General features: G+C 47.3%; 1 pseudogene; it reads right to left on the bottom strand.

Annotated features, from left to right (window-relative positions):
* Positions 1-16,361: 16,361 nt before the first annotated feature.
* Positions 16,362-16,460, bottom strand: LOC122482297 (annotated as a pseudogene).
* Between the last annotated feature and the right edge of the window lie 5,475 nt (positions 16,461-21,935).

The raw sequence follows: 21,935 nt of genomic DNA, 5'->3' as shown, positions 1-21,935 counted from the left end.
TGGTCCCTAAAATGAAAGTAACTTGAGCAATTAATGTTTAATATTATACAAATGCACAGTGAAGACGGCTGGGCTGTCCGTATTTCCCTTTAACAGTTCAGAAAGGGAGCAAGGGGCAGATGCTGGGGTGTCCCTGTCAAAGCAGGTCCTGCCTGGGGAGGGGCTCCCCCGTCAAGGGGAACGTACGGAAGAAACGAGCGTAGGTACAAACTGGACGTGACTTTGAGTTTCAGGACTAGGTCCGGGTTGTTGGGGGCCCTTGGGAGGCTCTGCTTCTTGCTTGATGTGAGGCCACCAAAGGAACCCCAGCCCGTCCTGGCCTCTCACGAAGAGGACGGACCTGCTTCTCGCAGCTTCTAGGTGCAGGAGGAAGCTGGGCCTCTGTGCTTGAGGGCGCCCCTCCCCGGTGCCGTGGGGCTCTGCGCCCGGCTCCCCCCTCTCCTGGGCCCTGTAGCCAAAACCCAGCTGCTCCTCCCACTCCCCAGGCTGCTGGGCAATATGGTGAGGCTCTCCATGACCTTAATTGAACTTGGTACCCTCCACAGTCGGGAGTGAGGACTCGGAGGTCAGTGAGCTGGGCTGGAAGGCCACCTCCACCTCCGTCTGTGTTGGGCAGATTCTTTTCATTATTTTTCTAATGTTTATTTTTGAGAGTGCGAGCAGGGGAGGGGTGGGGTAGGGGTGGACAGAGGATCCAAAGCGAGCTCTGCGCTGACAATAGCCCCATGTGGGGCTCGAACTCACAAACCAGATCATGATCTGAGCCGAAGTTAGACGCTTCACCAGCTGAGCCACCCAGGTGCCCCAGTGCTGGGCATATTCTTTTTTTTTTTTTTTCAACGTTTTTATTTATTTTTGGGACAGAGACAGAGCATGAACGGGGGAGGCGCAGAGAGAGAGGGAGACACAGAATCGGAAACAGGCTCCAGGCCCTGAGCCATCAGCCCAGAGCCTGACGCGGGGCTCCAACTCAAGGACCGCGGGATCGTGACCTGGCTGAAGTCGGACGCTTAACCGACTGCGCCACCCAGGCGCCCCGCTGGGCATATTCTTTAAAATCTCAGTCCTTGGGTAAAACTTGTTGGGGGGGAGGGTTGGGGGGGGCCATGATACCCACTACGTGGAATTATCTGTGACAACTGCCTGTAAACCGTGGCAGCTGGCACGCGGTGAAGGCCCAACACAGGGATGGATTCTGTGGTCATCGGTTGCTCGCAATTGCCCTGAAAGGTGTTACTTCTGACCTTTCACAGATGAAGAAATGAGCTCAGGGAGTTGGTTCAACAGACACATGTTGGGGAATACCACCCCCTGCTAGACCCTGGGAGAGAGGCATACTCCCTGCCCGCTTGGATTTAAAGCAGTACCTAATAACAATTTGCAGTGACAGTGACAGTGACCGTCACAAAGGGCCCTCTTCTCCAAGGTGATAAGAAGGGAAGCTAAACCTCAGGAGGTGGAGCCAACAGGGAGGAAGAGCCCAGGAAAGAAGTCCTGTGTGAGACCCCAAGGCTGGGAAAAAGTCTGGCATTTTCCAGAAGCCAGAAGTAGCAGCAGGAAGATGGACGCTGGGCAGGGTGGTAACTGCGCAAAGGTCTAGGCAGGGGAGTGACGGGATCTGATTTGTCTTAAGATGACAGTGGCTGTTGTGTGGAGAGAAGCCAAGAGAAACAAAGGTGTCGGTGGCGGGGGGGGGGGGGGGGGGCGTCGGTAGGGGGGTGTCAGGATGGGAGAAGAAGAAAACCGGCTTTGAGAGATCCTTCAAGGTAGAGGCAGCCGGTTGGACAGCAGTGGGAGGAGCCAGGGGGTGCCCGGCCCCAGTGCCCCACCCTCCAGCCCCCAGGGGTGCAGGGAGTCAGGGGAGATGTGAACAGAGCACTCCCATTAATCTTTCCCTGTGCTTCATTTGTTGTTTTTGCCTCTTTTCTCCGCCCCCCGCCATCCCCTTTCCTTGTGGTTAAGACGGTCTTTAGTTCCATTATTTGCTTCCCTCTGAACTTTCATGTTTTTCCTTGATTTTGCAAGAATATACTTTCTCCCTGTCTTTTCATGGCCAACCAAGTGCACCTCGCCATGGAGCTAACGCTATATGCTACACAACTAAACGCTGTCTGGAGTGCCAGCTCAATCCTCAACAGACGCAAGGAGCCAGTGAACTCGGGAAGGGGGGGTTCTCCGGGCACAGGCCGGCAGGGCCTGTGCTCTCAGCTGCTGCTGAGCCCCCCGCACCAGGGGAAACGGCTGTTAGCTGCTGCCGGATACACGGTTATCGGGCAGGTACTACCTAGTAACAAAGTGCTGGCCGAAAGTCAGGAACTGTAGGCTCCGGTCAACCCCCCACATCCGACGCCAAGGCTCCCCTTCACGTCCCCGAGCCTTGCTGTCCCCTCAACCTGAGACCGTGCCCCAGCAGACACAGTACCACACAAACCACAGGGATTTATGATGAGGGACTGTCTCGCGGCAGAAGGCAGACGCTAAGGTCAAGAGGACTCATTTGTAAGTCAATTCAAAGTGTGGGGGGAACTGTGAAGTGTTCCCAGGCCGCAAGAATCGATCGTGTGTTGCCCATCTGTTATTAAATGCCACGTACATACTAATGGAAGGTTCCATCTTGTTTATACGTTGCTTAGTTCTCCCTACGTCTCTAGGGATATCTTAACCATGTTAGGAAAAGAACTGTCTGTAAGAGGATGTCTCTTCACTGCCAGGGGCCCTGTTCCAAAAAGAGGCCGACAGATTCTTCTAGACCATCTCATGGTTGGAGAAAAAAGAGCAGTATCCCTTTGTCCACTGGCTCGAGTATCAAAATACATATTAAGCTATACTCTATTTCAGTTCTTAATTTCATCACCTAATTTGTACTTTTGAAGTACATGGAGACTTTTTCTTTTTTTTTTTTTTTTTAATTTTTTTTTTTTTCAACGTTCATTTATTTTTGGGACAGAGAGAGACAGAGCATGAACGGGGGAGGGGCAGAGAGAGAGGGAGACACAGAATCGGAAACCAGCTCCAGGCTCTGAGCCATCAGCCCAGAGCCCGACGCGGGGCTCGAACTCACGGACCGCGAGATCGTGACCTGGCTGAAGTCGGACGCTTAACCGACTGCGCCACCCAGGCGCCCCTGGAGACTTTTTCTTAAAAAATAAGCTCTTAGTGTGGTTATTTCACACATAGTTTGTTCACGTTTTGTTCTGTAGTAATTATAGACGCACAGGAAGTTTCAAACTCGTACAGAAAGATGCCCTGTACCCATTACCCAGATTCCCCCAAAGATAACATCTTACAAAATTATAGTCCATTATCAAAACCAGGAAATAGACCTTGTCACAATATTCCCAGACGGTATTTTATTTAGAACGAGTTCCTATCAAAATGGACTTAGGTCCCACTTTTTAAAATTAATTTATAAATTGATTCTGGCATTCTGTTAGGCATTTGGTGAAAAGCTAATCAAGCTTTAAAAATATGTTGCTGTGTCAATATTCATTATGCAGATAGTAACTGAGATAAAACTGATGCATGTGAACTTTGATGGGCCAAGATTTTCTGCAAGATGAATTTGCATGAGCTCTAGTAAAGCCAGTACTTCAGACCTCGAGGATTCAGGAATAGTTTCCCAGAGCCTTGAGGCGCCCCGACTTTGAAATGTGTAACAAACCAGTACCAAAGCTCTGAGGTATCCTTGTCTTTAGAAAGTAAGTCTGGTTCAAAGTAGGATCCACTCAGAGACATGTTTCTTTGCAGACTAGATCATTTGGCAGACGTTCTCCTTTTCCTCTCCACGTGTGAATCATACTTTTTTTTTTAATGTTTATTTTTATTTTCGAGAGACAGAGCATGAGAAGTGGAGGGGCAGAGAGAGAGGGAGACGCAGAATCCGAAGCAGACTCCAGGCTCCGAGCTGTCAGCACAGAGCCCGACACGGGGCTCGAACCCACAAACCAAGAGATCGTGACCTGAGCTGAAGTCGGACACTTAACCGAGCTACCCAGGCTCCCCTGAATCCTACAACTTTTTTTAAAAGATTTTTTTAAATTTTTTAATGTTTATTTATTTTTGAGTGAGAGAGAGAGAGAGAGAGAGAGAGAGAGAGGGAGACACAGAATTCAAAGCAGGCTTCAGGCTCTGAGCTGTCAGCACAGAGCCCAGCACGGGGCTCGAACTCACAAACTGTGAGATCACGACCTGAGCTGAAGTCGGACACTCAACCAACTGAGTCACCCAGGCACCCCCCACCCCCGCCCCTACAACTTTCAAGAGAAATCTCTCTGTGTCTTATTTGGGGAAAGCAGAGAGGGGGGTAAGGTGAGGAGAACGGGGAAGAAGGTTCAGATGTGCCTGAACTTGGTCAGCCTTCCCTTTTATCCCTCGCAACTGAGTGAAATAACACGATCTGGGCATGTCTAATGCAATTTGAGGGTGTGAATTTTCATGCTTGCTTTTCACTTGAATGTATTGAACTTCAAGAACCTTCTGCCTAAGCTGCTGAGAATCTGTCAGGGGAGCGTGTCTAAACACGCTCACCCCTGCTTGCTTGCTACCTGCCCAGAATTCAATGGCAAACATACCTGGTGTGTCTGAGGAGACCCTTCACATCAGAGCAGCCCTGTAAACCGTCCCTCGACGTCCACCGCCACTGGGCAGCGGAAGGGCTTCGGGGATGGCGAGGGAGCCGGGGACGGTGGGACAGGGCTCTTCTGAGAACGAGAAGAAGAGCTGCCATCAGGCTGTTGGGCTTACGTGTGCCTCCCCAGTGCTGTCAGCCCTCACCTGGTGATTCCAGAAAACTGCCAGGAACCCTCAGCAGGTGGGCCTGTGGCAAGTTCACTAAAACAGCATCCGTGACCGCGCATAAAACTACTGCCCCCGCCCCGCCACACACACGCGAAGTAAAAAGGCCAGGGGGACGAGGCAATTTGTTTGGGAGCGGTCTTTGGGAGTATTCTTTGTCCGTCCACTTGACTTTGTGCCCTTATGGAGAAAGGCAGCAACCTCGTTCCTTGGAAATAATTTCGGATCCGCGTCAAATAAACATCTTAAGCACATGCTCTGTGCATATTTCTTCATCTTACAGTCATGAGGGCTCAGCCCCGTGCCTCCCCGCCCCCCCCCCCACCTCCCCGGGACTGCGTGACTTTTATACACTCCCCTCTTGTGTAAGGCGGGATGAGTCTCTGTGGCCCGAACCCTGAGCGGCCTCCGGCACCACGGCTCACAGAAGGCTGTATTTCGGGTGTGCGTGATCCGCCCCCCGCTGCCCTAGTGTTCTCGCATGAACTCGTGTCTTTGTACGCTGTTTCTATGTCGCGACCGATCGACGTTCCTGGCTGAGCAGAAGCCTGGACGGTTGGCGCTTCAGGGAGGCCCAGGCGCCGGCTCACCAGCTCCAGGCTGCAGAGGGAACTCACGCACCCACGGCAGCCCAGACGCATGATAAGACTTGTCTACGCATCATCCCGGCCCGGGAGCCTCTAATTACACGTCTGGGGCTTGCAGGAGCCCAGGTGGCCGGGCTCACATGATCCCAGAACTGTGAAGATAGCGCGGGCCGGGTTCTCACTGCCTGCGCGCCCAGGTGGGGGAGGCACCCCCGAGCCCCGTGCGTCATTTCGATACAAATTATAATAACTGCGTTCCAAAGACAACAAGAGTGCGTTTAACCACGCAAGCCCTTCCTCCCAAAGCGTTGCCACAGTCTTATCTTCCCATCTGCCTTTTTGGTTGTTGTATCCGCACTTTCCTCCTGCCCCCTTACCTGGCCCCGCAGAAAACCCCCGAGCACCACGCCTGAACGGGCGTGCCAAAGAGCACAGCATCGGGTCCCCGCACCGCCGCGGTTCCCTCCGCGTGACGGGATCTGGGCTGATCTAACTTGCCCGTGGGGGGCCCTTCACCCCGTGAACGGCCCCCGGTTGTCAGAAACTTGTCACGCGCCAGGTACCGTGCTGGGCGCACTGAGTGTGGTTTGGTGACATCCCCAGAATCAGCCTTAGAACCAAGGGACTTGGTCCGAAAGAAAACACACCTGTCCAGAGCCCACTGTCACCGGGGCCGGTCGGTGGCTGGCTGAGGAAGGCTGTGCTGTGGGAGTGGTGTAACAAAACAGTTGTTGATGTTGATCCTGTAGTTAATCAGCGTGTGGGAGGATCTGGAGGACCACAGCCAGAAATCTGTTTTGGTTTTTTGTTTCCGAAGCCCCATTTTTTTTCCTCAGAGTTTCGTGGATGCTGAATCGGTCCAAATGTTCCTTACACAAGAATCCACAAATTTTAATGGTGGGAATAGATTGTCATTTGTCGTCTGGGCATTGATGAGGATCTCGTTAAGGAATTGATTTACCAAACTGAAAGGCTTGTTGAAAACGTTTTTCTCTAAAACCTTCTCTATCCGTCTTTATGCAACGTCTATTCATGTCGGGGCTTTTTTTTTCTTTTTCTTTTTCTTAAATCATATTCCTAAGGATTCCACGTATCCATTAATTACAAAAAATTTTCTGGGGCACCTGGGTGGCTCAGTCGGTTAAGCGTCCGACTTCGGCTCAGGTCATGATCTCACGGTTCGTGGGTTCGAGCCCCGCGTCGGGCTCTGTGCTGCCAGCTCAGAGCCTGGTGCTGCTTCGGATTCTGTGTCTCCCTCTCTCTCTGCCCCTCCCCCGCTCGAGCTCTGTCTCTCTCTGTCTCTCAAAAATAAATAAACATTTAAAAAAAAGTTTTCTAGATACAGAGTCTCCTCTGAACAGCCTTAGTACGGGCAAAAAGAGGTGTTACCACCCACTGGCATTATAATTCTGTCCTTGCTTAATCCCCACCCGAATGCCCATTTCCAGCTATACAATCTCATATTATTCTTTCTGAATCATACCTAAGTGCCACACCCTGAGTTGCACATAAAACTCTGCCATATTACTTAAATGCCAGTGTGTAGTGCCACAGCTGTGGCTGACTTAGAAGTCGCCTTCCACGTTTCTGGAATTATCACCTCACTCCTCCATAACTGGTTCCAGGTGGGACTTCTCCCCCCCCCCCCCGAAAGATTTTCTTCTAAAATTTGGTAGCCTAACGTTGAGGATATATTTTCAACTGCTTTTCTGGCTGTAAATCCTGATGTTGGCAGGCCTCTTTCCTCTAAGTCTGAACCTCATCCGAGGCAAGCTGCTAATTATTCAGAGTGGTGCGGCATCCTGTTGTGCGGCTCACAGCCAGGAATGCACTGCAGTAGGGTGACCAAGAATCAGTCCCTCGCCGGACGCAGGGAGGCCCCTGCCGCCCCGCTAAGCATCGCCTGAAAACTCCTGAAATGAAGGCTCAGTCTGTAAGTACAAAACAAAACTCTCGGGGCGCCTGGGTGGCTCTGTCGCTTAAGCGTCTGACTCTTGGTTTCAGCTCAGGTCACGATCTCACAGTTTTGTGAGCCACGTTGGGCTCTGCGCAGAAACCTGCTTAGGATCCTCTCTCTCTCTCCCTCTCTCTCTGCCCCTCCCCCACTCATGCTGTCTCTGTCTCTCGCAGAATAAATAAATAAACTTAAAAAACCCAAAAACCTCTCTATTGGCATGCCTGACTGTTGCAGGGGTTCATGAAAGATACAGAGCAGACAGGTGTGATACAATGGAGAGGTAGGATCAAGGAAGTCGCCATAGCACACGACTTTTGTGAAAGCAGCTCCGAGAGTTCTGGAAAAACTGTGCCTTTACGGACACAGAACAGGAAGGAGCCCTGGGGCGGTCGTCAGGGTGATTATCTAGGGAGCCCCTTCTAGGGTATCCCCCAGCCACGTTCTTCCCCTGTCCCCCTGTACGAAGCTGTGTTAGTGAGTGTGAGTTTCCATAAGCTGGAGCGTTGGTGACAGAAACCTATCAAGGTCCCAGGTAGCAAGAAATGTCCTCAGCTCAGGTCATGATCTCATGGTTGGTGAGTTTAAGCCCGGTGTGGAGCTCTGTGCTGACAGCTCAGAGCCTGCTTGGGATTCTCTCGCCCTGCCCTTCCCCCGCTCATGCACTCGCTAGCTCTCTCTCTCAAAATGAATAAACATTAAAAAATAAAAATAAATAAAAGCAAGGAATGTCCAGGTGGGACTGGAAACCCATCTGCTGGAGAGTGCTCATTCCGACCACACACTCTGTCTGGAAGCATGGCCCTTCCGCTTTCCAAGCCCATGTGATCAGAACTTGGATCCACAGATAGGAGAGAGGGGGTTTTCGAACACAAATATGAGCATAAAATCGAACATCACCGAGCACTTGAGGAAAATTAGTGTCAAGGAAAGAACAAAATTCAATAAACAGAGACCAGCACCCATACGAACACTTCACAAAGCCAACAAGATGTTAAAATAATCCTCCGACATTAGACAGCATAGTACATCCACGAAAACAGGCTATTGTAAAAAAGAGCCAAGGAACAGAAAATCAGAGGAAGAGTTAAGATGCATTTAGTATCTGAGAACACAAGCATAGAGAGCAACATCAAGTAAATAAAGCATATACTATATTGTAATGTATATAATTGTTGAATTACTATGTTGTACACCTGAAACTGATAGAATGTTACACATCAACTATACTTCAATTAAAAACTTAAAAAATAATAATGGGGGGGCCTGATGGCTCAGTCCATTGGGCATCCAACTTCGGCTCAGGTCATGGGTTCAAGCCAAGCGTCGAGCTCTGTGCTGACAGCTCAGAGCCTGGAACCTGCTCCGGATTCTGTGTCTCCCTCTCTCTCTGCCCCTCACCCACTTGCACTCTGTTTCTCTCTCTCTCTCTCTCTCAAAAATAAATAAACATTAAACATTTTTAAGTTAAAAAATAATAATAATAGGAAAAAATTCACCAGATCTGAAGAAAGACATGGGTCTTCGTATGGAAAGGACTCTCTGAGGTCAAATGATTTACCTGAAAGTAAGACACACCCAGACACATTTCCCAAAACTGCAGGATACCGAGGTTGGAAAACACAAAACAAAACAAAACACCTTCCAAAGGGAAAAACGAGCAGGAAGTTACCCACAACAGAGCAAGAATTCTAGGAGTCCCAGCAACACAGGATAGGCTGGAAGAAAATAAGAAAATGAGAAAATATGGCTTGAGCCATATTATCAAGTCTAAGAAAAAGTGATTCTGAACCCACAGTCTTGTACTCGGCCAAAATAGCGTTCAAGTGAAAGGTCGGAATGAACTATTTGGGGCATACAAACCTCAGAAAGTCTGTCACTCTCAGATTGGCTTTTTGAAAGAATTTCTCAAGGGTTGCAACACAGCAAGACAAAAAGAATCCAAGGAGGAGGAAGATGTGTCCGATGGGCAATGGAGAGAAGACATTATAACCTACAGTGGAGTTTAAATAATGTTTTATGCATTGCTAAAGAATCGAGAACAATAGAGAACTAAGATCCCAGGTTAATCCCAGCAGGAAGGGAATGAGGAAGAAACTGAAGACAGATTAATACTTTGGTCTCTCAAGAGAAGAGGACAGAATTGATTAACTCCGGAAATAATTGAATAACTATTAAATGTACATAAAAAATTGGGGAGATAAATTCCCCTTCAGGTAATAGAAAAACTTGCATCGGATTAGCCATCCTGCCTATGACAATGATAAACCCAGGATAAAAACAAACACAAAACCCAGGATAAAAACAAACACAAAACTAGTGAAGGTCGTAGAGAGCAACCAGTGCCCTGGGAAAAAAAGGAATCAAACTAATGCAGATCCATGTGTAACCAGCTTTCCCCCGGACAGTTCCTTAATTCTCTCAGCCTACAAGAAACAGAGTTCAGGGGGTGCCTGGGTGGCGACGTTGGTTAACCGTCCGACTTTCGGCTCAGGTCATGATCTCACAAGTTCATGAGTTCAAGCCCCGCATCGGGCTCCGTGCTGACGGTGCAAAGCCTGCTTGGGATTCTGTCTCTCCTCTCTGCCCCTCCCCAACTTGTGCTCCCCGCCCCCCCACTCTCTCTCAAATAAATAAACTAAAACTGTTTTTTTTTAAAGAAATAGAATTCAAACAGCAAGTAGCAGTCTTATTGGACTGAAAAGACAGAGGTTCCGTTTCAGGGTTTCCTTCCAGAGTAGATAGGAATAGAGGGAGGGCAGATCGTGGAAAGGGGGAAGCCCCCAAATCTGTGTACAAGCATCCCCCGAATCGTTGGCTGAACTCTGAACTGTGCATGTGCACGTACATGTGCCTCTCTAAGGAATCCGGTGGAAAGCAACCAGAAGGCCAAAGGAACTGAGCAGGAACTTGAGCAGTTTGGATATCGAGTCCAGCCAACTTCGAGGTACTTGGTAAACCCATTGGGCTTTCTGATAAAGCCCAGAAAGGCCATGGTTTAGAAGTGAGGGGCGCCTGGGTGGCGCAGTCGGTTAAGCGTCCGACTTCAGCCAGGTCACGATCTCGCGATCCGTGAGTTCGAGCCCCGCGTCGGGCTCTGGGCTGATGGCTCGGAGCCTGGAGCCTGTTTCCGATTCTGTGTCTCCCTCTCTCTCTGCCCCTCCCCCGTTCATGCTCTGTCTCTCTCTGTCCCAAAAATAAATAAACGTTGAAAAAAAAAATTTTAAAAAAAGAAGTGAGCACCATATCCCAGACTGAGGGCAAAACTGAGATAAATACCCTAAAAAAGCCTATAGTCAAACCACCACAAGATCAGGGTTATCTGCTGGGAATTTGTCTTCTAAAACCAAACTTACCACTTTCCAGAGGAAGGTCACAGAAACTGTCTATCATCCATAGTGTTCGGTGTATGATACAAATTTATGAGACATGAAAAGAAGCAGGAGAATGCATGTCGTAATCAGGAGGAAGAAGCCATAGAAGCAGACCCGTAGATAACCCGATGCTAAATTAATATAGATAATAAAATAATTATCATAAAAATAAAGATTTTATAGGCAATGATGGGTAGAATGGATGAAGATATAGGGAGTTTTTAGGAGTAGTACAGAAACCATAAAAAAAGAACCAAATGGAAATCTTAGGCCTGAAAAATGCCATATCTAAAAAAAATATGTTTTTTGTTTCAGAGGATTGACAGCAGAGGATAAAAGAAAGGATCATAACATGAACATAAAGACAGATGAGTAGAAAGTCTTGGACCTACAGCACACAAAAAGAAAAGCAGTCAGAAAATTCCCTAGTTGGGAATACTAGAAATTGGATGTACAACTTCTAAACCATTTGAAGAAAAAGAAAATGAAACTTTAAAAAATGATCAATCCTGGGGCGCCTCGGTGGCTCAGTCGGTTAAGTGTCTTGGCTCAGGTCATGATCTCATGGTTCGTGGGATTGAGCCCCGTGTCGGGCTCCGTGCTGAGTGTGGGACCTGCCTGGGATCTGGGATGATTCTCCCTCTCTGTCTGCCCCCCCCCACTCATGCTCTTTCTCTCTCAAAATAAATAAACAAACTTAAAAAAAAAATCAATCCAACAAATGGAAAGAAAAAGGGAAACATTTCAACATTTTAAAAATCATGGTAGGGACACCTGGCTGGCTCAGTCAGTGGGCACGCTACTCTTGATCTCAAGGTTGTGAGTTCGAGCCCCAGGTTGGGTGAGGAGATGACTTAAAATCTCAAAAAAAAAAAAAAATCATGGTAAAAAGTAAACCAAATGACATTGCAGGAATAAGTCAAAACTTATATCAGCAAAACAAAAGGAGAATGGATTGAATCCCCATTTTAGAATACAGAGACTTTCAGATTTAGTTAACAACAACAAAATCTCTATGTTATTCACAGAAGACACACATAAAAAGAAAGCTCTGTATTGGTTAGGGCTACTTTTGAGTACAAATAACAGAAACACCACCTAACAATAGCTAACAAAGTGGGTTTATTTTTCTTCTAGAAGTCTGGGAGTATGTGGCTGCTGGTCTTTGTTCAGTAGTATAGGGATTGTGTCTCAGCATTTCTCTTTACCTTTTCTTCGTGGTCACAGAAAGGCTGCCAAGACTCCAGCCTGTACATCCACACTCAAAGCAGGAAAGGAAAAGCTAAAAACTAGTCACATTGCTTCCTTTTTCGGGAAAAGCAAACACCCTCCCAGAATCTCAACCGACTTCGGCTTGTGTTTCATTAATCAAAACTGTTGTCACCTGACAAAAGAAGCTAGTCTTCCCACCCCCCCCACCCCCCGCCCCGCTCCCCCAGCCCAGGTGGTAAAAGTATACAAGAGAGAAGGAAATCACGAGTGTTCAGTAGCCGGTGAATAGTGTCTCCCCCAGTCAAAATAAGGGGAGGGAAAAGATACACTGGGGAAAGTTGACCAAAGGCTAGCAGGAACTGAGCTGTCTGGTGGTTCTGAGCTGAATAGGACCAAAGGACCCGGCAGAAGCTAGAAAGTACACGCTTCGTTTCTGAGGCTCTTTTGCAGCTAGGTTCTAGACGTGAATTAGGTCTGGCCGGTTGCCCAGACCTGCATCAGATTTGGTAGACGGAAGCGAGACAGGGGCGGGTCTTTCTTTAACTAAGGTCATGGAAACGAGTGTGAAAGGCAGCCATGGCAGTGGCAGGACTAGGTGTTTCAAGGTTTTATCAGCAGCTTTGTGGGCAGATACGGTTGTTCTGGCAACAGCTTCAATAGCCTTAGTGGCCACATAACCCTCGCTTCCTTATGCCTGAATCAATTCAGTTACGGGGAGGCCTGCTGATGACCACTCGTCCGTCTTTCCAAGGATTTTACGAGCGCCTGATGTCCTGTTTTCAACTTCTTTCTGCTCAATGTACACTGACTGGCTTCTGTTTTCTGCACTGGACTCCAAAACTGATACAAAGTGTGTGCATATGAAACACACACACACACACACACACACACACACACCATCTTGGGAGAATAGGGCCCTCAGGTGACTTTCAGAAGCAAATGTGAACCCTCCCTGGAAGAACTCAACCTCAGCCCAAACCTCAAAGAATTCCTACAGAATGAACAATAAAAAGAGAGGAAAATGAACACTTCCCAAGCAAAAACCACAGGACACACAAGGAGCCAAAGCACCATAAATAAGAACAGCAGAAACCAGACAGCGACACAGAACTACAAAGACCCGATTTTAGAATTATTGGATACAGGGCCACCTGGGTGGCTCAGTCGGTTGAGTGTCCGACTTCGGCTCGGGTCATGATCTCATGGTTCGTGTGTTCGAGCCCCACTGGGGCTCTGTGCTGACAGCTCAGAGCCTGGAGCCTGTGTCTCCCTCTCTCTCTCTCTGCCCCTCCCCCACTCATGCTCTGTATGTCTATCTGTTTATCTCTCTCAAAACCAAATAAACATTAAAAACTTTTTAAAAACAATTCCTCTACGTGTTAGTCACAAGAGGTGGTTCCAAAACATAAGGATCGTAAAAAATTGAAAACGTAGAAAAAGATAAACTGGAAAACAGTAGCCGAGAGAAAGCTGGAACAGCTATTAAACATCAGACAAAACAGAGAAGAAAGCAAAAATCATTACCCATGATAAGAGGACTATATAATGATACAAACTTCCAATTCATCAGGAAGAGATAATGATTCTAAACTTGTAAGCATCCAGTAATACAGCCTCAAGAGATGTAAAACAAATATTTACAGATTTATGAGAAGAAGCTGCCAAATGCACTGTTAAGGCGGGAAAGTTTAACGCGACCTCTCTTATACCTGACAGATCAAGTGTGTAAGAAGTAAGGATAGAGATTTGACAGGAACATTGACAAGTTTGATTTAAAGAGATTTTTTTTAAAGATTTTATTTTTAAGTAATCTCTACACCCAAAGCGGGGCTTGAACCCACAACCCTGTGATCAGGGGTCCCCACCCTCCACCAACTGAGCCAGCCAGGAGCCCCTAACAAGTTTGATTTAATGAATATATAAACATCGCACCTAGCAATTAAGGAACAAACTTTTTTTTTTTTTTAAGTAGGCTTTACACCCAGCACAGAGCCCAACGTGGGGCTTGAACTCACAACCCTGAGATCAAGACCTGAGCTGAGATCAAGAGTCAGATCCTTAACTGATTGAGCCACCCAGGTGCTTCCATTTGGTTTTTTTTTTCCACTGAACTTTTTCTTGAACAAGAAGATATATAGAGAAGAGTACACAAATCAAAAATATAACTCAAAGGAATCCTGTCTTTTTGATTTAAATTCAAGTTAGTTAACATACAGTGTAGTCTTGGCCTCAAGAGCAGAACCCAATGGTTCACGTCTTACATATGACACCCAGTGTTCATCCCCAAAAGTGCCGTCCTTAATGCCCATCACTCAATGAGCCCATCCCCCCTCCAGCAACCCTCAGTTTGTTCTCTGTCTTTGAGAGTCTCCTGTGGTTTGCCTCTCTGTTTTTATCATATTTTCCCTTCCCTCCCCTCCCCTCCCCTCCCTTCCCCTCCCTTCCCCTGTGTTCATCTGTTGTGTTTCTCGAATCAAATGAATTCTCATGGAGTCGACACACTACAGACCTAGTACTCGGATTCGATCGGGAAATGGGTCTTTATGGCACCCTCAGACCCCTCTTTCTGCCACCGCACCAACCCCAGTCACAATCCATGCTAAAGGAAACCACCTTCTGACTTCTAACACTGTGGATTAATTTTGCCCATATTGACTGACTATCGATGAGATCATACAGTAGTACTCTTTTGCTCAATGTTATGTTTGAGAGATATATGTGTGTAGAAATGTCTTTGTATTCTCATTCCATTGTATGAATAAGCCACACGTACCCATTCTTCTGTGGATGGATATTTAGATTGTTGCCTCCTTGCAAGCAGCATAAATGGGGCTGGGATAAACACTTTTTTAACCTCTATTATTATTATCTTTCAGTATCTTCTACACCCAGCGTGGGGCTTGAACTCACGACTCTGAGACCGCGGGTTGCATGCTTTGGGCCACACTGGGTGGCTCAGTAAGTTAAGTGTCTGACTCTTGATTTCGGCTCAGGTCATGGTCTCACGGTTCATGAGTTTGAGCCCCATGTTGGGTTCTGCACTGACAGTGCAGAGCCTGCTTGGGATTCTTTTCTGTCTGCCCCTCTCCCACTCACACACTCTCTCTCTTAAAAATAAGTAAATAAACGTAAAAAAAAGAAAAAAAAAGAGTCACACGCTCTACAGACTGAGCCAGCCAGGCATCCCCGGATGAACAGTCTTGTAGGTGTCACCTGATGATCACATGTATGTATTTCTGTTGGGTATGTTTAGCTTATGTTTAGCCTTTGCAGACATTGCCCAAAAGGTTTCCAAATGGTTGTAGCAATTTGTATTCCCGCCAGTCCTATGTGAAAGCTCCAGGGGCCCCCCTCCTCATCAATGCTTAGCAGTATTCTGTCTTTTCATTTGAGCCATTCTGATGGATGTGGAAGACCCATTCTATTTTTAAGTTTATTTATTTATTTTGAGAGAGAGAGAGAGAGATTGCAAGTGTGGAAATGGCAGAGAGAGGGAAAGCCAGAATCCCAAGCAGGCTCTGCACTCTTAGTGCAGAGCCTGACATGGGGCTCAAACTCACAAATCCCGAGATCATGACCTGAGCCAAGATCAGAAGTCGGACGCTTAACCAACTGAGCCACCCAGGCGCCCCAAGACCCATTCTATTGGATCACACGTGAAATGGTCACAAAGATAGACCAACTGTTAGGTTCCACATATTTCACAGGATTGGCCCCACGCAGACAGGGCTCTCTGACCACACTGCAATTAAGTTAGAAATCAGTAACGAAATATAGCTACATATATTGGGAAAAAGTGCATACACTCGGAAGTCATCAGAACTGAATGTGGACACAAACTGATATCCATATACAGAAATAATGTATCATGTCTGATACATTAGATACATTCTAACATTTCTGTTAGAAAAGAAGAAAATCTCAAAATGAATGAACCAAACACTGAACTTTAGAATTTTAAAAGCCTGCAAAAGAAAGAGTAGAAACTTCTGAAAAGCAGGGAAAACAAAACAAAGTATTATCAAAGTCAATATCAATGTTTATGCCAATAAGTTTGAAAACTTAGATAAAGTAGTAGGTAACATCCTAGAAAAAAAAAACACACAGTTTACCAAAACCATCTTAGGGAGAAATAAAGAACGTGAGTAATCCTTTTTTTCTTAAGTTTATTTTATTCATTTTGAGAGAGAGAGAGAGAGAGAGAGAGAGAGAGAGAGACAGCGTGAGTGGGGGAGGAGCATAGGAGGGAGACAGAGAATCTCAAGCAGGCTCCATACTGTCAGCATACTGTCAGCAGTACCCTAATGTGGAGCTCGATCCTACCAACAGGAAGATCGTGACCTGAGCCGAAATCAAGAGTCAGACGCCGAACCGACTGAACCACCCAGGCACCCCTAGAACCTGAATAGTCCTATATTACCTGGAAAGATTTTTTTTTTTTAAAATATGGAACGCTTCATGAATTTGCACATCATCCCTGTGCAGAGGCCATGCTGGTCTTCTCTGTATCGCTCCAGTCTCTCTCCGTCTTCAGTAAACTCTGCTCTTACCTCCTCTCGGCTGCATTTTGGTTTTCATCCGGTATGAGACCAGGGACCCTTTTGGCTGGTCTTTGTAGGACTCCCTCTGGGTCCTCGGACCCAGCCAGCCTACATCGGTTGGAATAACGTCCCCCACAACCCGCCCCCCAAAAGATGTCCTGTTCTTCTCTCCAAAACCTGTACATTACCATTCATGGCAAAAGGGACTCTGAAGACATGATTAGGTTTCAGGACATGATCTTGGGTTATCCAGGTGATCCAGTCTGATCATTCAATCCTTTAACGTGGAGAACATTTTCTGGCTGAAGTTGGTCAGGGAGACGTCGCTCTGGAAGGGTCAGAGATGCAACATTACCGGCTTTGAAGATGGAGGACGGAGCCACAGCCAAGGGACACGGGCACGTCTAGAAGCTGGAAAAGTCAAGGAAATGGATTCTTCTCTAGTGACTCCAGAAGGAAGCACAACCCTGTCCACACCTTGATTTTAGTCCCGTGAGAGACAGAGTCAGATGTTTGGCCTCCAGAACTGTAAGATAATATATTTTTCTTGCTAAACCTCTAAAATTGTGGTATTTTTAACAACAAAATAAAGACCGAATACTATATATACCCAAAACGACAACTGTACAACCAATGTTATATTTAATTCCCTTTAAAATCCAACTGGACGTAAGTTGCCTATTGTAAGTTGCCTGTAAGTTAGCATTGCGCTGAAGATCCAAACCAGGGTAGAATGGCAAGAAAAAAGAAATAAAACATTGGAGTATTGGGAAGAGAGAAATAATTGCCAGTCTTTGCTGATGATATGAATATATGAGAACCTTAAAATAACATAGCTACATTATATTAGAATAAGAGTTTTTTTTTAAGCCTGGATACACGATCAATATATAAAAGTATATATCTGCATTTCTGTATACGGCAACAATTTTTTAAAAGGTCTTTACAATATCAGAAATTAAGAAAAATGCAAGAAGGCGGGAAAGAAGGAAGAGTTAATAACAAATCTAACAAAAGATGTGCAAGCCCTTTGCTGGAAACATTACAGAACTTTATTGAAAAGACATCAGAGATTAAAGAAGATCTAAATGAATGGACAGCGGACTATATTCTTGGATAAAAAGACAGTAACTGAAAGATGTCAGCTGTCCACAAATTGCTTTATAAATTCAATGCCATCCCAGTAAGAATTCCGAGAGTATTTTGTGTGAGCTTTGGCAAGCTGATTCTGACATTTCTCTGGAAAAGCTGAGGCTGCAAATAGCCAAGGTACTCCTGAAGAAAGTGGGAGACTTACCTCCACCTGGTAAAGAAATTCGAAGGTGTGGCATTGACGCGGGCACGGAACAATAGTGTTGGATCAGGATAGAGACCAGAACCGAAGATAAGCGCTCATGGAAATTTGATTTCGGACAGAAGGGGAACTGCAGACTAGTGGGGGATAAATGGATTCACCAACTGGTGCCGGGACAACTAATTAACCACATGGGGGAAAAATGAAATCGGATCCCTATCTCGACATACACAAAATTAATTCCCGGTGGATTGAAGACCTACATGTGAAATACAAAACCGTAAATTATTTAGAACACCATGTAAATGGACATCTTTATGATCTTCAGATAGAAAAGAAGTTTGCACAAACTATAAAGACAAAAGCTGACAGATTCTACTCTATTAAAATTAAGAATTTCTGGGGGGCGCCTGGGTGGCTCAGTCAGTTAAGGGACCGACACTGGATCCCAGCTCAGGTCTTGACTTCAAGGTCCTGAGTTCAAGGCCCTTTTGGGTTCCACGCTGGGCATGGAGCCTACTGTAATTAATTAATTATTTAATTAATTAAAAATGAAAATTGAGAATTTCTGCCTATTGCAGATACCATAAAGAATAAAAAAGGCAAGCCACAATCCAGAAGAAGATACTTGTAACATATATGAATAATAGGGGGTGTTTTTGTCTTTCTTTATTATTTATTTGAACAAAAACACAAGCAGTTCACTCATCTCTCCCCATTTCTTCTCATATAAAGGATTCCTACAAGTCAAAGAGATAAAAGCAAAAACCCAACAGAGAAATGAACAAAAGGTAATCATTACACAGAAGAAAAAACTATATGAAAAGACGCTTCATGAATAATCAGAAAAGTGCAAATTAAAATTTTCGGGAGATTCCATTTCATACCCACCAAATTGTCACTAATTTATTTGTTTTAAGATTTTATTTTTATTATTTTTTTTATGTTTATTTTTGTGAGAGAGACAGGGACAGAGTACAAGCAGGGGAGGGGCAGAAAGAGAGGGAGACAGAGCATCTGAAGCAGGCTCCAGGCTCTGAGCTGCCCCAACGCGGGGCTCGAACTCACGGACCGCGAGATCGTGACCTGAGCCGAAGTCGGACGCTCAACCGACTGAGCCACCCAGGTTTATTCGAAAAGTGACCTCTCTACCCAACATGCCACTGGAACTTACAAACCCAAGATCGAGAGTCACACGCTCCCCCTAAGTCAGCCAGGTGCCCCTTGTTGGCACTAATTGAAAAGCTGGCCAATGGCTAGTGCTCCCAGGAGAGGAGACAGCGGTCACTCACTGGGCAAGGAGCATAAGCGCCATAATCTTGGGAGACGGTGTAGCATTTCTGGGGGTGAGGGTTCTTAACCTGGGGAACACAGATGGAACTTGGGGCCTGGGAAACTTCAATGGGGGAAGAAAACCTTATGTGTTTTCCCTAACTTCTAACTACAGCTTGGTATTTTCCTCTATAAGGAACCAAACCAAAGTAGTATTAGTCATGCCTGTGACTTCCACCAAATAAGTACAGATTATCACATTATCACATTAGAATTGCTGCTGATATCTCAAAATATCATTTATGCTCATCACGGCTTCAAAATTTGGGTAGTCATGGGGTGCCTGGGTGGCTCAATCAGTTAAGTGTTAGACTTGGGCTCAGGTCATGATCTCACAGTTCAAGGGTTTGAGCCCCACATCGGGCTCTGTGCTGACAGCTCAGAGCCTGGAGCCTGTTTCAGATTCTGTGTCTTCCTCTCTCTCTGCCCCTCCCCCACTCACGCTGTGTCTCTCTCTCTCTCTCTCTCTCTCTCTCTCTCTGTCAAAAATAAACATTAAGGGGCGCCTGGGTGGCGCAAGTCGGTTAAGCGTCCGACTTCAGCCAGGTCACGATCTCGCAGTCCGTGAGTTCGAGCCCCGCGTCAGGCTCTGGGCTGATGGCTCGGAGCCTGGAGCCTGTTTCCGATTCTGTGTCTCCCCCTCTCTCTCTCTGCCCCTCCCCCGTTCATGCTCTGTCTCTCTCTGTCCCAAAAATAAATAAAAAACAAACAAAAAAAAAACGTTGAAAAAAAAAATAAACATTAAAAAATTTTTTAAAAAAGGGGGGGCCGCCTGGGTGGCTCAGTCAGGTAAGCGTCCTACTTCGGCTCAGGTCATGGTCTCACGGTTCAAGGGTTCAAGCCCCGCGTCGGGCTCTGTGCTGACAGCTGGGAGCCTGGAGCCCGCTTCGGATTCTGTGTTTCCCTCTCTCTCTGCCCCTCTCCTGTTCATGCTCTGTGTCTCTCTGTCTCTCAAAAACAAATAAAAATGTTTTAAAAAGAAGCCATTCAGAGAAAGATGTGGGTCCAGTGAGGCCCAGAGCCCTGACCCTGGCTGCAAGGGCCGTGTCCGTAGATGCCTCCTCCGTTACCCACGCTTTTGTTCTTGTCTTTGTTTTCTACGACAATGAACTTTTCATTCTAATGCTAACGTTTTTTGAAAAACACTTTCATTTTTATTTTATTTTTTTTTAAGTAATCTCTACCCCCAAACGTGGGGCCCGAACTCACGACCCCAAGATCAAGGGTCGCACCCTCCGCCGGCTGAGCCAGCCAGGCGCCCCTCCCACGTTCTTTTTAAGCCAAGTAAAAATTTCCAAGAGCGGGCTGAACTCAAAAACAGCATACGTCTTTAAAAAGAGAAGACCCGCGGACACAGTCACACGCAGAAGTGAAAAGGCAAAAATAAAGCAGTAGGGTTGTGAGGCCGGTGGGGCGATCTCATCTGGTTTGAGGATCATCGCCGCCGGCCCAGGGCTGGCTTGGGAACGTGAAACAGCCCCTTCGGGCTGCAGGAAGCAGAGAGGACGGTGGCGGTGGAGGCGTATGGTGGGCACAGTGGCTTCCTCCAGGTGTCACGGGAGCCCTGGGCCTGCGGGCCTCAGGCTAGAGCTGGGATCCGGGGAGACGGGCCAGCTCCAGAAGGACCCCGCGCTAGGAGCGAACAGCGCGTGTCCAGGCGGCTGCAAACAGGATTCCCTGTGGCCCCTTCCTGCTCACCTCACCGCCGGGGGACACGCGCTCAGGCTGGTGACTCACTGGTGTGACTTCGGTCCCCTTACTAAGGGCAGAGACAGGGAATTCCCTAAAAACAAAACAAAACAGACCAAAAAAAAAAAAAAACGCAAACAAAACGCTGAGATTATTCTTCAGGTGAGTATAATGTTCACATCCCTTTGGGAACCAAGACCCTCGAATAGAGAGCACATCACCAGACTCTGGGAGGAGACCGTCGGCTACACTAAAAATAAGACTTCACATTGAATGTTTCCCAGCTTAAGAAACGTACTTGCCTTTCACTGTGGGCTTTGATCCTTCCGACAATCCCACAGCGCAGCACAGACAGGTTCTTGACCTCTAAATTTAGAGACGAGGGTTTCCTCCTTTTTACGATGGGTGACGACCTCAGCCCCTTGTGACGGGCTGCTGGCCTCGAGGGTCCGGCCGACCGACGCGGCACACGAGTTTCTCCGCGCTGATGAGGAGCAAGGTCTCCAGACGACAGTGCGTCAAAACGAGGGGCGGAAAAGTGGAACAAACCGCACAATCCCTTTTGTATAAAGCGTGAAAGACCCGACTCACCTAGCTCAGTGATCGGCGCACAGTAGGCGCTCGATAAGCCGTGTGGCCCCTTCCCGGTCCTACTATTCAGCACCCGGGGAACGGACGGAAGCCTTTCCCAAATCATATGGAAAGACGGGTACCGACTCCCCCTTCGGAAGGGCAGGCTGGCGGCCGCTGCCCCAGACGGGCCCCAGGAACGGAGCCCGGCCGCCTCCTGCCCCGCGCTGGGCTGCGTCCTGCCAGGGAATTTTCTTTCCCGAGGGGGCTGCGCTCCGGGGTAAAGCTTCATTTCTGGAGCCCCTGGCCTCCCTCGCCGTCCCGGAGAGCTGGGCAGACCCCAGGAGCTCTCGAAACTGCAGCTACTGTCGCTGAGGTTGTGTGGGCGGAGTGGTACCAAAGTCCCTCCAAGTTTGACCTCCAGTGACCCCAGGCCTGGGAGGCGCCATCCGGTCGGGCTGGAAGGGCCCCACTCCTCAACTCCAGGTACTTCCAAATGTAGCCAGCCTCCCACCCCCGCCAAACTTCAGTGCCCAGGTTTGGTGTGCCTCCCCCCCAGCCTCCCACCCCCCAACTTCCTGGAAGGAG

The sequence above is a fragment of the Prionailurus bengalensis genome, chromosome C1 (assembly GCF_016509475.1).
Source record: "Prionailurus bengalensis isolate Pbe53 chromosome C1, Fcat_Pben_1.1_paternal_pri, whole genome shotgun sequence".
NCBI lineage: Eukaryota > Metazoa > Chordata > Mammalia > Carnivora > Felidae > Prionailurus > Prionailurus bengalensis.
This window is presented reverse-complemented; position numbering and strand designations above follow the sequence as displayed.